Source organism: Alexandromys fortis, unplaced genomic scaffold, assembly GCF_014885135.2.
Source record: "Alexandromys fortis isolate MF-2015 unplaced genomic scaffold, M_Fortis_MF-2015_v1.1 scaffold_115, whole genome shotgun sequence".
NCBI classification, from domain to species: Eukaryota; Metazoa; Chordata; class Mammalia; order Rodentia; family Cricetidae; genus Alexandromys; species Alexandromys fortis.
In genome coordinates this window covers 58,898-76,250 of record NW_026067989.1, presented here as the reverse complement: position 1 = coordinate 76,250, position 17,353 = coordinate 58,898, and positions in this window count along the sequence as shown.

Sequence of the window (17,353 nt, the reverse complement as noted above, 5' to 3'; positions counted from 1 at the left end):
TGTGCCTTCACTGGGTCACATGTCTCTATCTCATGAAGCATGGCTTCCAGTCTCTAATCTCCAGGGCAGTAATTTGCTTTATACCATCACGGTTCTCCTGGGTCTAAGAAGTATAGTTGCTTCTATTGTGCGTCTAGTTTTCCAGTTCATGTTACAGTAGGACAATGACTTCTAAGATCTTTGAATGTGGAATCAAGAACTAGAAGTCTTATTTTTTCCCCCAAATCAACCTATTATGGTTTGTCATGTTTGACAGTTTCTACCTGTATACTAGACCAATGGAAGCTTAGTGGCTTAAAATATCAACCAACATTTCCTATAATCCTTGACTCTGAGTTGAATGGGATGTTCTTCTAGACTGGACCAACTGGTCTTGTCACTGCCGGGCTTCCTCATGCACCTGTGGCCACTAGTGACTCACACGATAGCTGGGTTGATATAAGGCAGAGTCTGTCCCATTCCTGACAATTTGTTTCTGCTGATTGGGAAAACTCAGTTTTCTTTCCCATGGCTTCTTACTGCCATCAGCCTCCTCAGGACTCATTTTCTGTGGTGATGGTAAACTTTCAAATATAACCAGGGCAGTCAAGCTTCAGAGCATGCCTTTTCATCTTCAGTTTGTATCTTATATATTAGTGTTTCATTGGTTTAAAATTTGCCACATTAATAAGAGGTTAACGATGTGGAGAATGAAGCCTACCCTACCCAATTGACTGCAAGAACTTTAAAATGTGGTGTTTTAAGCAACTTCACCATCAATCAGATGCGGCCTCTCAACAACCATACCTATCTTATTATATAGGCTTGCCTCTTGGAAAGGTGCCATTGATCTCCTTGGTTCAATTGCCAAGAGGAATACTTGACAAATAACACAGAACTAACTGTATCTAGTAATGCTTAAAAGTGATAGGAAATTAGTGGGGGTGGCCTTGTGTGGTAGAATCTGGAGCTGATTCTGAGAGAGAATGGATACCCATCCAGGCACAGTTCAAGCTACAGAGTTCATGAAACAAGATGGCTCTCATTGACTTATTCCAAGTGGGCAGTGGGCAAGTAATTGGAGCATCTGTGCTTCTCTAGGAATCTGTTACAGATTATATTTCTGGAAAACTGTTCAATCTGCTCTGTCAGATGGAAGCCACCATGATTCATGCCCAAAGGCTATGAAACTGGAAATATCACAGTCCATTGTATTTCTAACCCAGAATACTTCCTATAGAAATAATGTATCCCACCTCCCAAAATTTATCTGGCTTGGCTGTGCCTTGCAAGTGACATGCTGAAGTATGTATAATCAGCTGAGGAGCCACTCGACCCAGAAAGTATGAGGTTGAAACTAGATTTCATCACAAATTTTCAGCATTATTCTTATGGATTAAGCGAAATAATTTACTTTACACTTTAAATTTTTTCATAAAAAGTCTAGGCTATAATATCATCTACTTGGTTATTTTGAAGGAACACATATATGGAACACTTACAGTTGGGTTGACTGACATATGTGAAACAATGCATGCCTGTTTTTTCTTTACTAGTGAAATAAAAGAAGAACTAAAGATGACCATAGTGAAAGTCCTGGATGAAATGGATTATTTCTGTGTATTACTTGATATTTTCGTCTACACCAGCTGAATGCTTGCTTAACCATTCACGTTTCCTTTATGAAAAGAAACGACTGTGCGATAGCAATATCTCCATGCTCTTAGGAGATCTAATAATCAATAATATCCTTTCGGGATTGAAAACAAGATAGCATCTGAATCCACTGTATGTGTGTTCCCCTGAGTTTAGATTTTACACTCTTTCTAAATGATCATCAAATGTATTTATGAGGACTGGAAAGATGACTTAGCAAGTAAGAACACTGCTGCTCAAGCTTGAGGACTTGAGTTCGTTCAAATCCTCAGAACCCATGAAAAAAGCCAAGTGTGGGTGCAGGTGCAGGTAACACCACTACTATGGGGGCCATGAGAGTTTCTAAGGCTGGTTGTGTAATTACAGGCTTTATTCTCCTGCCTCAGTTTCCTAAGTTTCATTGCTACAGACATACCACTATGGCCATTGAAATGAAAAGCCAGATTTTTTAATCTGGTCTCTCTCAAATTTGGTGTGGGACAATGGTTTGTATTCTGTCAATTATATTTTAAATAAACGCTGATTGGCCAGTAGCCAGGCAGGAAGTATAGGTGGAACAACTAGACAGGAAGTAGAAGTGGGTCAATGAGAACAGGAGAATTCTGGGAAGAAAGAAGTCCTAGTCTGCAGTCCTGACTCAGCCACAGAAGAAGCAAGATGTAACTGCCTCACCAAATAAGCTACCAAGCCATATGGCTAACATAGACAAGAATAATGGGCTACTATAAGTTATAAGAGTTAATAAGAATCCTAAGCTAATGGCCAATTATTTTAGAACTAATATAGGCCTCTGTGTGATTCCTTTGGGACTTAATGGATGCAGGACCAGGCTGAACAGAAAACTCAGTCAACACAAATTAACAAGGTGGTTTGGGTAATCTTCCTGTTTCTGAACTTTCTTAAGTGGAAATCAGGAGACCTCACAAGGTGTCTGTGCAAAACAATTGACTTGGATTAGGGAAATGAAGAAAGTTGGCAAGTGGGTAATATAATGTTCTGGTAACACGGCCATTAGGAGACATCTTCAGTTTCTCTAGAAAGACAGGCAAGGCTGTGTTGGTTTCTGGAAAATATAAAAGGAGTTTGGGGAAACTGGAGGGAGGGGTGTCACAGACTGAGCTAATCAGTGATGTACAATGGATTAAACCTAGAAACCAGGAGGAAACAACTAAGTTTATAAAGAATTTGTAACCATTGGGTTACAAATATTGATTACTGCAGCATAATTTTTACTTGAGAAGAGTGTAGCTTGTTCAATCATTTAATTTAATCATTTCCAGAATGTCTGTTGCTCAGGACACTGTGTGACAGGGTGGCAGATGGAGCAGATACTCACGTTGAAAATGTCAGTTGTCCATAATGCCGGGTACCATGGTCCTTTGAGGCATTACACAGGTTAGGGCACCAGATGGTGATCTTTTTTTTCCCGTCTTTTTGTGTGTCTGTGTGGTGCTTTTTTGTTTGCATTGTGTTGTGCATATGTGTGTATATGTGCATGTATGTGATTGTGTAAGTGAAGGAAAAAGAGGATATCAAGATAAATTCTTCAGTACCTTCCAGCTTGTACTTTGAGACAGGGTCATTCAATGAAATTTACCACTTTCCAGTTTGGCTAATGTAACTAGTCACCTACTTGGGAACCCCTGTCTTTTGTCGCCCGAGGGCAGAATTACAGACAAGCTTCCATATGCACCTAGCGTTTACATGGCTTCCGGTCAGTGCTCAGTCCTCTTGCTTGAACAACAAGCACTCTGACTATTCAGGCATCTCTCCAGCTTGCCAGACAGAGCATCTTAAACATAGAAATGATTACAGATAAACAGGTCTGGGCTGGAACTGTGGTACTTCTTAACTGGAGCTAGAGTCTGCCATGATGGAAAAATTAATATCTATATGAGTATTGCATTATGCATTATTTCTTTCACAAAACTAAGGCTTTGATGATGGGTCTGGATGTGGCCAAGTGGAAAAGGTGTAATAGTCTAAAGCAAAATAGCCTTGGAGGTTGTAGAGATAGAATTTTTCTAGCCTTGTACAGTCAATTCTGTGATTCGCCCACTAGTTCACTCCTAAGGAAATGTGTATGTCTTTCAGAGAATAAGATCTCTTAAAATGATTGATATGTTTTCTACCATTTTTTTTCTTTACCTGGAAGTATAAAACTTATTACACCAAAGATGTAATCTTTACTAATGACTATCCATCCACAGACTCACTTTGGCCCCTGACACTGCTGTGAACAGGTTAATTAAGAATGCTGAGGAATGAGTCTTTTGAATCCTTGGCAAGTCTCATGGTCAGCCAAAATGAAAAGCCACTGCACTGTAAGATGGACCTCTCAAGCCCTTAAAGAGTCAGGGCCCAGAAAAAAATCATCCGAAAGTCCTTGGTGGATTTGTGTCTCATCTTCAGAAGTGGATCCTCTGTGAGCTTACACACAGAATTGATGAGCACCCACCTTTTGTGCCCAGCCTCTGTCTCTCAAGCTAGGTCAGGGTGAGATGCAGAGACTTGCAAATAGCTCATGTGTGTAGTCAAGCAGCAGGATTGGAGGGATACACCGTGGGCTTGGGGATTTAACAGAGAAAGCAAGTTTATCTCTGTAATTCTGAACTCTTCAATAAAGGATAAAGTCTGAACTTTACTTGTGTTGCAAATAACCCCCAATCCTCAATTCTAAGCCTTTAAATCAAAGATTAAATTAGATCAGAGCCTTTAGAGGTAGCCAAAAGAACTCCTTTAAGAATCTGATATCTTGCATTTAACTTAAACCAATGATTAATTATGAGTGTTTGGGAAGTACAAGAAATGAATCACTTCCTATAGTTTCCTAAACAGGCAAACCAGTACTTCCATCTCACAGTCAGTTAGGAGGGCCAATCACATAAAATATTTAGATCTTACCCGATGCATACCAAGTCCTTGATAAATGTGATTGTTTATATTATTATTGATCAGACCACTGAATGATTTGAGCTTTACCAGGCTAGAGGTTTAAATTGGTTAATATAAAACCTTGCTCAGACCACTCTATCTTCAGTGTTAAGGGAACATTTTGCTAGTAAATACAGTGCAATTAAATGGATTCTTTGCTGTCCAAGTCTCCATTTTGTTTTCAGTTGGTATAATGAAGAATTTCAAATCTCTTGATGAAAGTTACTGAGCTATGAACCAACTTGGTTATTAATAAGCAAGCAAACATCTGTGGACCATCCTAGTAGAATAAGCTCTACTGGGACAGCCAGGAGCCATCTGGATGTCTCCTCCGGAACATTTTGACTTCTCTCGTCTTCCTCCACCTTTGAACTCTCTGCTCTTTTTTTTTTTTTTTTTTTTTTTTGAGAGAACAATAATCAACTTTATATGGAAAAACAAAAAACCTGAGATGGCCAAAGCAATCCTGTACAATAAAGGAACTTCTGGAGGCATTACCATCAGGTGTTCATAGGTGTGTGGAACTCTCTGCTCTTTTCTGGTGAGTCCAGCTCATCCAGAGACTTGGGCACAAGAAAGAATGTTTCAGTGACCTCTTGCTGTATAACAAAGCATCCCAAATGTAAAGGCCTGAAATACCAATGACGATTCTGAGGGCCATCTGCTTGAGCACTGGTCTTTTGTAGGAACTGTTTCTTCTGGTCTTGCCTTAGGTCATTCCCACAGCAGTAATCTGACAGACAGCTCGACTTAGAACTGAGGTTTTCTGCTGACCTCTCTCATATGTGTCATGGAAGAGTGCTGCCTTCAGCTTGGGCTCATGTTTCTAGTAGGCTAGCCCGGGCTTCTTTATGTGGCAGTCACATGCTAAAAGAATAAGAATTGATACTACAAGACCACTTGTATGACATTAAAGTAAGATGACAGGCCAGGCCATGTCAAATTGTAAGGAAATCCACTCTATGTTTTAATAAAGATCTGTGAAGCATCCCACTTTAACCCAACACTTCCCACAAAATGGGAAGGATAATACATGTAAGAAACATGAGTACCAACCGTGTATAACAGCAGATGTTTCCCCGTGTGATAGTTAGAACTTGTTGAGGAATTATCATGTGATATGCACTCAAAGCGATCAAAAGTCTTACTTAAAAATGGCCACTTAAATCTTCTCAAACTTCATTCATGTACATAGGTTATAGTTGCATTCCCAAATGCTCATAGTTGGCCTGTGTTTCCATTTCTTTCTCTACTTGGAGAAAAGCCAAGAGTGAAGTGTCTGGTTAATTGCCGCTAGGGTTAATCAATGCTGCTGGAGTGTGGCATCCTCTTCTCCCATCCATTTGTGTTCTACATTGCAGCTTGTCAATGGTATTGGTCAAGGTTTTATCTTTGAGTTGACTTTCCACTGCCTTAGAGTATAGGCTTCCTGTTGTCTGAGTTGTCAGTAGTGTTTTTCAATCTCCCTTGCTTGAAAGGTAACTTGGGTGTGGGAAGTTGTCTGTGAGGCTCTGCTGACATGGGATATCTTGCAGCAATTATGGGACCTTCTGATGTACAGTGCTTGACTCTCTTTATACATGGTGATACCTTTTACCTTCTTTACTATGATTTATCTGAGGCACTTTGGTATTCTTTCCTACTAGCTTGTAAACATAAGCCTCTAGTCTCAGTGTATCTACAGCAGTTATAACAGAGAACGTGAGTCCGCGTGCTCCCTGCAGTATCAATCATGTCTTACAGCTATATTCTATGTCCACATTAGACATTTTAGAGAAATCACATAGGCACAGAATTCTGTGGAGCTCTTGCCTGAGGAAGAAGTTAATTGAAATTAAAGACTCAGAAGAAAATTGATTTCTGATCATAAAATAAATTAAATATACCACTTAACTCATAAAGACAGTGCTTATTTGAGCTGTTGAGGTTAATCAGATTCTATCAAGAGCCATTTATTATAGCCTTGAAATATGATGTGTAGATAAGAGTAGAGGAAGTCCCTGTGTGGGTTATTTTGGCATCACACAGAAAATGTGTGCTCAGGTAAAAGCAGTGTTTCCATGACGTGGTGACACCACAGAGTTATTGTAGTTTAAAAATCCCAACTTTCTTTACATTAACTAATTAATTAATATGAGTGTGCTTGTGTGTCACAGTACATGTGTGGAAATCATAGGACAGCTTTTGGGAGCCGCTTCCCTCCTTCTGTCAGCTGGGTTCTAGGGATTGAATTCAGGCCGTCAGGCTGGACAGCAAGCACTTTTACCTGAGGAGCCATCATGATTTACCTGCTGAGCTAAAACGATTTACAACCATATGACAAGTTAATCTAGAGGTATTCATTGCATTAAAAATGTGTCAGATCATAAGCATCCAATTCAGGAGTTTGAATTTTTCTATGTGATCACATGACCATTATTCCAAATGAGATTAAAAAGAAATAACTTTATAAGAACTTATAATAGCAAAATTTTCTGTGAGGTCAAGGTAGCACCTTATGTCATAATCTAGAAAATTAGTGAACATTAAAGACATTTCACATACATTATTGGAAAAATAAAGAATGATTATTTTACTTTAATCTTTTTTAATGTCTTCAAAATATTAGGTATGGAAAAGAAAAAATAGGGGGTATTGGAACAGTCAAAAAAAGAAAGGGGAGGAATGAAACAAAGGGGCTTATTTCAGACAAACATTAGAGCTGAGGATAGCATCAGTCTGCCCCAGCTAGCCCCTATCTCTCCTTTCAACACTTTCTCCTGATGAGATCTCTTCTGATTAATGTAGCGGGTACTTACGTGGCATGTGGTGCGCCTTCCTGGGCTTCACATAATGCTGATGAAAATTAATCTCCTTGCTGTAAATATCTCACTTTTGCTGCTTGGCAATATTCTACCTATGTTAATATATACTAATTCAGTTTTCCTTTCTCCTGGATATGTGCTCATTTCCAGTTTGGAACTGTCTTGCCAAAGGTTTTTAAGATACCCTTGGACAAGCTTTCTTGTATATTATTTATATACAAGAAATAATAAATAATATATTTATTTTAACTTATTTTTATTAACACATATTAATTATAAAAACATGTTTCATTGTGGTATTCACATGTACACAGTATACTTTGTGTAAATCAACCTCCTCAATGTCTTTACCCCCTTTCACTGCACAGGCCTTCCTCTTCCCTCATAGGCCATCTTCTACTTTCATGTCTTTTCCTTCACATATGAGGGATGTGAAATATGAAATAATAATGCAGCATCCATCTTTCTCAGATGGGCTAAATTTGCTTCTCAATACTATGATCTCCAGTTCCACCCAGTACTCAGTAAGTCACATATTTTTGTCTTTTTATGACTCAAGAACTGCATTTTACACACACACACACACACACACACACTTTATCAGTTCATCTTTTGATACACACAATTAGACTGATTCCAACACCTGGCCCTTGTAAGTAGCATTACAAGAAACATGAATGTTCCGGTTGCATGCAGGCTTAGCTTCTTTCTGGTGCACCCAGGGGTGGGACAGCTGTATATATGATCATTCTTTTTTTTCAGTTTTGGAGCAACATTCTTGGTGGTTTTGCAGTGGCTGTACTGATTTACAGTACTATCAATTGTGTATGAGCATTCTTTTCCCCCAGCATCGCTGCCAGCGTTTGTTATTTTTTTGTTTCCTTGATGATAGCCATTCTGAGTTGAGATAGAATTTCAATGTAGTTTTGATTTGTATTTTACTGGTATGTAAAAATGCTGAACTATTTTTCATGTATTTATTGGCTATTATATTTCTTTTTCTGAGAAGTATCTTTTTGGTTCATACCCATATGTTGATTATATTACTTGCTGTTTGGATGTTCTCTCTATATATATGTTTTTATGTATATGTATATAATATACATGTGTATGTGTATATATTTTTATAAGCATATATATACACACAAATGCACACATATATCATCACATATATAATTATATTTTACACACATATATTTTTATATGCATATAAAATAATGTTTACTCTCCATTTCATAAATAGTGGCTGAAGATATTTTTCGAGTTCTGTAGACTGTCTTTTCACTTGGTAATTGTTTCCTTTTGATTAGTTATTTTTTTCAGTGTTGTGACCAAATACTTGATAAGAATCAGCTCCAGGGTTTATTTTTGACTCCTACTTTGAAAGAGTTGGTAAGAATCAACTCACGAAGCACAGACAGAAGTTTGAGACCAATCTCATCAATATAACAAGTTACAGGCAAGCCAGGGCTATGTGATAAGATTTACTCTCAGATAGATAGATAGATAGATAGATAGATAGATAGATAGATAGATATAAAAAGAACACTTTTTGTTACCTATCTAAAAACTCGTGCTATTTATGTTGATATTGTGCTTTTTCTGTTGATTTTGTGCTTTTCTGTTGACTTTATGCTTTGTGTGTTGATTTTGTGTATTGCTGCTTTGCTGACAGTGTCAATTTTAAGTCTTTTGAGAAGTCACCAGGGGTTCTAAGAATAGGATCACAATATCTGCAAGTAGGAGTAATTTGACTTCTTTTTTATTTGTGAACTTTTAATTTTTTTCCTGACTTACTGCCCTGGTTAAAATTTCAAGTGCAGTAGTGAATAAAAGCAGTAAGAGTAGGCATTTTTGTCTTGTTCTTGATTTTGGAGGGTATGTTTCTGGTTTCCCATTCATTCTGATGTTAGCTGAGGATTTGACATACATATCCCCTGTTTTGCTGGAATGGGCATCTACATCTTTTTCTTTTTTGTCTACTGTAATAATTGATTCTTTTTTATTCTTTGAGAGTTTCATAGAGTATACAATGAAATATGATTACACCTACCTCTCATTTCTTCCCTCCAGTGTTCTCTGAACCTCTCTGTAATGTCTACTTCTTAATTTATATCCTCATATTCTATTAATAATCCACTGAGACAAATTAGTGCTGCCCATATGTAAATTGTTGTGGGATTGTGGGGTCACCCACTAGAGCATGGGCAAGCTGCCAGTGTTCACTCCCTCAGAAAAGAAGGGGTCCCCTTTTCTGGCAACTATCAATTGCCAGTTGCTCCTCTGCAAAGGGTAGGGTCTTTAAAGTGCCCCCATCTGTTCTGGAAGTTTGGCTTGCTTGATCTAGGATGGGTCTTGTGAAAGTACCTATAGCTGCTATGAATTCATGAGTTCAATTCTCATGTCATGTCTAGAAGACAGCACTGCATAGCTCTCCTCTCTGTCCTCCGGTTCTTCAGTTCCTTCTGCTTCTTCTTTTTCAGTGGTCTCTGAACTTGTTGGGAGTTGATAATTGAACTTGATAAATATGTGCCATTTATGGCTGGGCACTTACAATCACTAATTATCCACACTTCTAACTGCTGAGTAGTATTCCGTTGTATTTATCAAATTATCTTCATCCACTTTTTTTTTTCCTGTTGACTTCCATCTGGGTTAATTTCATTTTCTAGCTACCTATTTCGAGTAAGGCAGCAACAGAATGGGTGTGAAAGTATTTCTATCTCTGTAGCAGAATATAAATTCCTTTGGGTACACTCCTCAGCACTTTTTATCATGAATGAGTGTTCAATTTTCCCATCCTTTATTGAGAAAGTTCTGTGACTTCTACCCTTGGCTTTATCTAGGTGCTGCCATACATTTGTTGACTTGGATGTGTTCAATCTTACTGGGAACTGTGGAATGAAACCAACAAGGTCATGGTGTGTGGTCTTTACTAACCCGTTGTTGAATTTGTTCTTTGTATTTTTTCTGAGTATTTTTTTGTACGCGTACTCACTAGGGTTAATGACTTATGTACTTTTTAGGTTTTTCCCTTATCTGATTTTTAAATTAAATTTAAAGCAGTATGATCCTCATTTTATAGAATGAGTTTTGAAACATTCCATCCCTTTCTATTTTATGCTATAGCTTCAGAAACCTTGGAAGTAATTCTTCTTTAAAGGTCTGGAAAATTCTTCATTGAATTCTTCTAGTCCTCAGGTTTTGTTTGTTGGGCAACTTTGTATACTATGTCAATCCCATTCTTGTATAGGTTTTTAAAATATTCTCTTTGTTCATTTTGGTAAGTCATAGCATCTAGAAATTCATCCATTTCTTCTTTTCCAGTTTGTTGGAGAATAAGTTTTCAAAGTAATCTTTCATAGACCCCTGGTATTCCGTTCTAACCCTTATCATGTTCTTCTTTCGTGTGTAAGTAGGTCTTCTCTTTCTTTGGGCTAGTCTTATTAAATATTCACCACTCTTTTTAAAACTTTCAAAGAATCTGAAATTTCTGTGTTTTATTTACACTTGGTGTGGTTCTTTTAGAATCAATTTCATTAACTGTAGTTTTGATATTTATTATTTTTATTGGTTTTGTGTTTATAAGACACTGAGTTACATTGACTTGATGTCTGATGAGTTTCTTGCGTGGTCATTTGTAATTGCAATCTTGTCTTTTAAAATTGCCTTTGGTATATTCCACAGATTCTGATATGTTTGTTGTACAACCACTCTCTTTTAGTATTTTAAAATTTTTTCTTTATTTCTTTAATAGATCTTTGATTGCTCAAAAAGGCATCCTTTTTCCCATGTGTTTTTGGGCTTTCTCCTATTTATTTTTTAAAATGTTTTAAATTCACTTATTTCATTTTATTTGGTACATGTACGCAGCACCACACGTGTTCCTAGTGCGTGAGGAGTTCAGAAGAGCGTGGCATATCCCCTGGCGCTGTAGTGACAGACTGTTGTGAGCCACCATGCCGATGCCAGGAGCCTAACCCAAGTTTTCTGAAAGAACAGAGGATGCCCGTAGCCACTGAGCCATCTCACCAGCCCCTAGGCTTCTCTTTGTGGTGACTTCTTGTTTCACTCCATTATAATCTCAAAAGTTGTGAGAAATCATTTCAATGTCTTGTGTTTTCTAATTCTTAATTTGTGGCCTAAAATATGATAGATTTTGGAAAATGTCTCATGAACTATCAAAGATAATGTCTACTTATGATAAGTGCCCTATTTTGTAAATGTCTGCTGTGCTTATTTGGCCTACAATGCGGTAGTTTAATTATAAAATTTGCTTGCTGATTTTTCTTTTCTCTGGGAGATGTGTGTTTTGGTTACAGTCAAGAACTGATGTCACCCCCGTCATTGTGTTGAAGCTTAGTTATCCTTTTTGCTCCCTAGTGTTTCAGAAAGTTGAGCCTCTGATGTGATAACAAGTCCCTGGGTCCCTCGTTCTCTGTCCCGTGTTGTACTTTAGTGCCTTCTATCACTCACTATCCTCACTGAGAGGCTGTTTATGCGGCTGCTATATTTCTGAGTTGCAGAAAAGCTACAAAGCATGTCTACTTTCTAATCTGCCATCTTGGCTTCTTGTTTGTGTCCCTGAACATATTTCTTCACTCCTTTGGAGTAAATATTTGAATGAAATTGCTATATTACAGGGTAAATATGTGTTGTTTAATTTTACATGAAGCTGCCAACCATTGATTGCATTTTAATACCTCAAGCAAAAATGTGTTTCTCAAGTAGCCTTTTAAAATTAGAAATGTCTACTTTCTGCTCCTACTCAAAAACACTGTCTGAAATACTCTCAAGCATTTGTGAGTGGAAGTTGCTATACTTGTAATCTCACAAGCAAGTGTTGAATTGGAAAGTTCTAGAAAAGGTATTGATACTAACATTAAGTTATTTATGTTTATTTCATGAATACTTATATGATTGAAGTTTTTCATGCCACCAAGTTTTTCTTGTTTATTATTTTACCAGCAATTGAGATATAATTCATATTCTGTAAATTTTATCCTTTGAAGTGTTCAATGCAAAGATTAGCAGCATGTTCCTAAAGTTGTGTGACTTTGGCCCAGTATCCCATTCCAAAATATTTTTGTTGTAGGTTTCATCTTGGATGTCCCCCAAAGGCTTATGAGTTGGGTCTTGGTCCCAAGTCCACGTACTACTGTGCTGAGGTAGAAAGTTCAGGAAGTAGGGATTTGTGGAAGGAATTACTTTGAGAATGACCTTAAGGGGGATAGTGGACTCTGACTCCTTTAGTACCACTCTCTCACATCCTAGTTCTAGCAAGTTGTGTATCTTCCTCTGCTTACGCTTCCATAGTGAGACACTACCTCTGCATAGGCCCAAAGCAACCAGCATTCAACCACAGATAAAAACCTCCAAGTCTGCGAGTTAAAATAACCCTTTTCTTTTTTTAAGTGTTCCCAGACGTTTCTTTATAGTGAAGAAAAGCTGACTGTTAGGGTTTCAGAGTGAAACAGTGCCGCAGACTTGTGTGTATGAATAGTGACCAGCTAGTGGCGATGTTTTGGGGAACTTGTGTAGACAGACATTTCTTGTCCTGCAGCTGCTCTCAAATAAACATACTGAGGCTTAATATTATTTATCTTTATCAGCGCTTGATTTTTTTCCTTAAAGCCATCAGAATGAATGCAAAATTCTAACACATCAGATTTTGAGTTGCACTTCTCTATATACTATTAGACTAATGTTACTAATAGACTAATACTATTCAGCATCTTTTCCTATGTTCTTTATCATTTATCTACATGCCTGTTCAAATCCTTTGCCTCATTTAAAACAGGTTTCTCTTTCATCACCCAAGGGAGTGAGCGCTTTAGGTGGGGCACAGACCTCTTTCAGATATATACTTAACATTTTTTTCTTCTGTTTTGTGGATTGTCTCCTTCCCTTCTCACTTCCCTTATTATCATTGTTATTGTTTATTAAGAGATAGGGTTTTGCTAAAGTCAGCTAGTGTGGAAATCACCACATAACTTGAGCAAATCTTGAATTCATTATCCTCTTGCTGCATCCTCCTAAGTGGTGAGATTTTTAGGTTTGTGCTACTATACTATGCCTTCTAACTTTCTTAATGGAAATTTTTTGAAGCACAAAGTCTTTTAATTTTAGTAAAGCCAAATCTGTGTATGTATGTATGTACGTATGTACATATATGTATAAAATTTGCTGTTGCTGAAGCTTGTTTTAGTCATACTTGTGATGGTTAGTTTTAATGTCAACTTGTAACAAATTAGAATCATCTGGGTAGACTGACTTACATGCAAAATTGTCATGATGACTTTAGTTGGTGTGGAAAGACTCACCTCAAATATGGGTGGCACCTTCCAGTAGCAGCCCAGATAAAATGGGCATGTCAGGAGGAAGGACGTTTTGTTTTTAGTTAAGTCTCTATCATTCTGTTTACCAGTAAAGACTTGGGAGTCAGATATTGGCGTGAAAACCTCTTTAGTTTTAGTTTAGTTCTCAGAGAGGCCGAGAAACAACTAGCTGACCTTCATTTTTGGCCAGGGATTCACCAAGACAGTGGCTCTCCAGCCATCCTAAACCAAAAAGACCATGAATCTCCAAGTCCCTCCCTACTTTTCCCTGTGCATCTCTATCATTTTCCTGTTTCCTCTGTACTCTCTGTGGTGAATTCTTGTCAACTAGTTGCCAGCTCCACCCCCTGATCCTAGTTTGATTTTATTAACACAGTCTCGGGGGTTCGCTGTGTAACCGAATATCCCCCAACACTTCCTCTTCCTCTCAGCATTTCCTCTTGCTGCTGACTTTAGAGCTAATATTTCAGGCTTCCACCATGTGGCATCTTCAAGGAATCTTCAAGGGCTTCGGTACCATATTGGGACTACTGAAGAACTCAGCACACACACTAAGGGTACCAGCCCCGTGGCCTCAGCATTACCAGATCATCAGCCTCTCCAGTATGACATGGCCATTGTGGGGCTTCTCTGATGAGGCACCCAGAGCAAAGGACAGAGCAACTGCCAGATTCTCAGACTTCAAGATGTGAAAGAATTGTTAACTATTTCAGTGTAAATTAATTTAATAACTTACATATATACTTTTTAACCCTATCAGTTTTGTTGCTCTAGAGAATCCTGACTAATATGTCTAAGAACATGTTGCTTTATCTAAAAACACCAGCGATTTATATTTAAGGATATTTCCAGTTTTAGATCTTCTTTTGAGGCCTGGGATACATTTTGGTTAATTTTTTGATATGATGTAAGTATCCAGTTTTATTCTTTTCATTGTGGATATTATGTTCTTTAATAAATTTTATTAGCATCATTGTCAAAAGCAAACTATGAATGGGAGGCTTCATTTTTGAATCTTGGTTTTATTCTGTGTTGAGACTACATTCTTGATTATTACAGCTTCACAGTAATTTCTGAAATTGGGAAGTGTAAGCCATCTAATTTTGCTGTCTTATCATTCTGAGTTCTTTTGATTGTTGTTTGATTTGATTATTTTGAGTCTTTTAAATTTCCACAAGAGTGTTAGTTTGTTAATTTTTGTTAAAAACATCCAGCTGTGGTTTTTATAGTGATTACATTGAATCTATTAATCAATTTAGAGGGTATTTCTGTCTGAGTGGTAATAAGACTTCCACACACAAAAAAATGGCTAGCTTTTTCTTTGATAAGTCTTCTTTATTTTATCTCAGTGATGCTTTATAATTTTGAATATGAAATTTGAAAATTCTTTATTTATTTATTATTAAGTTTATTCATAAACGTTTTAAATTTAGTATTTGTTAGTATTTGTAGTATTTGTGTGTATTTGCAGTATTTTAAAGCATTTGTTGTATCTGTGCATGTATGTGTGTATAGGCTTACCTATGCCTGTGCCATGGCATGCTTGAGAGTGGAGGTCTGATTCCTTTTAGGAATCTATTCTCTCCTTCTCCTGTGAGCTCTAGAGATAAAAGTCAGACTTGCATGGAAAATGATTTCACCTTCTGGCCTATCTCTTCAGCTCTATTATACTATTGTTGTTGTTAATATTAATTATATTGGGATTTTTTTTTGGATTATGCATCGCTACCATTTAGAAATCCAGTTGTCCTTTGTATATTGATCCTGCAGTGTGAAACTTGCATTCCTCCGTTAATGCTGTATGATCTTATTTGTCTGCCATGGATTCTGTTTTCTGGGGTTGTAGGAAGGGTCTTTACAGTTGCTTTAGCAGGAAGTAGTAGTAGTCTGCAGTTTACAAAGAGATAATCTTTGGGTCAAAATCGGTGTAATACTAGTGTTATGTAATATGTTCATGGGTACTTTTTCCCTTTTTAGTTTGTGGAAGAGGCTTTGGAAGGTTGATATTAATTATCCTTTATATGTTAGGTAACATTTACCAGTGAAGTATTTGTGTTTTAGGGCTGTTGTCCATTCAGTTTGCTTGTTGACTATGGGCATACACAAATTTTCTATGTATTCCTTTAAATTTTGTTTTCATATATTTCCAAAGATTTGGTTTTTATTGTGTATATAAGTCTGTGTCTGGATAGAGGTTTATATGTGTGAATATAGTACCTGTGTAGGCCAGAAGAGGGTATAAGATCCTCTTGAGTTAAAGTTATAGATGGTATAACCTGCCTGATGTCTGTGCTGAGAAACAAACTCAGATCCTCTGCAAAAGCAATATATGTTTTTAACTGTGGAGCTATGCCTCCAGCCTGGTCTATATTTTAAATTAGTGCACAACGTAATATGTTTCATCTTGACATTTTAATGTATGAATATTATTTATGATTACTATACACATTTATATCAACTTATTATCTACCTAATATCTATCTATCTATCTATCTATCTATCTATCTATCTATCTATCTATCTATCATCTGCCTATGTGTCAGTCATATATCACTAGTCTATCTAGGTTCTTCAACTGAGAGAAAACATGTGGTACATGTCTTTCTATGTCTGGTTATATCAAGATTATGTAATAATCTCAAGTTCTACCTATTTATTGCAAATAACAATTCCATTGTTTGGTGCTAAATAAAACTTGGTTGCATGTGGTACATACATACCATATTTTCTTTATCCATTCATCTTTCTGTGCACTCTTAAGTTTTGATAATTTGTATCTTTCAAGGAAATTTTACATTTCCTCTTTGTTTTCTAATTTATTGACATGTAAGTGCTTTTGATTCTTAATTTTGTTTCTGGATAAAAGTTTCTCATCAGTTCTTGTCATTGTAAAGGGAAGAATTCAAGTGAGAGACTGAAGCAAGTTAAGCAGAAGTTTATTTAGTAAAGATTAAGAAAGTACACTCCAAAGAAATTTTGGACTAGGCTATGTAGACAGATTTTCCTTTGAGCTACTAGCTCACAAAAATGACACAGAGTTTTATCATTAATTATACAAGCTTAACCTATAGCTTAGACTTGTCTCAGAGCTCTTATAATTTAAATTACCCCATTTATATTAGTCTATGTTTTGTATCTTTTCCATCTTGTACCCCTGTTCCTTTGCATGTCCTCTGGTGTCTCTTTAGCACCTGGATTCATCTCCTTTTTTTTCTTGATGCTCAGAAGTCCCCCCCTAACCTCTTCATGCCTAGTTTTTGGCCATTCAGATCTTCATTACACCAGTCATAAGGTGCCTTGGCAAAGACACATCTTCACATTGTACAAAAAGATTATTCTACAACAGGGCTGCCCAGAAGCAAGTGTCAATGTGTTGAGCTCACTGTGGATTTAAAAGTTTAGTGACTATTCTCAAGTGGGTCACATATTCAAGGGGAAGGTGATGCCCTCCAACCCCCCTAGTCATAGTGGATCCTGACTTCCCTTCAGGATGCCTTAACCTTATTGTCTTGAAAAGCCCCGGAGTAGAATGTTGTAGGGGAGGGTCAAAACCACAATGAAAATGTTGTTATACAAATTTAGGATTTTTTTGAAGACCCATATCCTTCACTAGTGCATGTGTGTGGCAACTAGGAAAGTTTC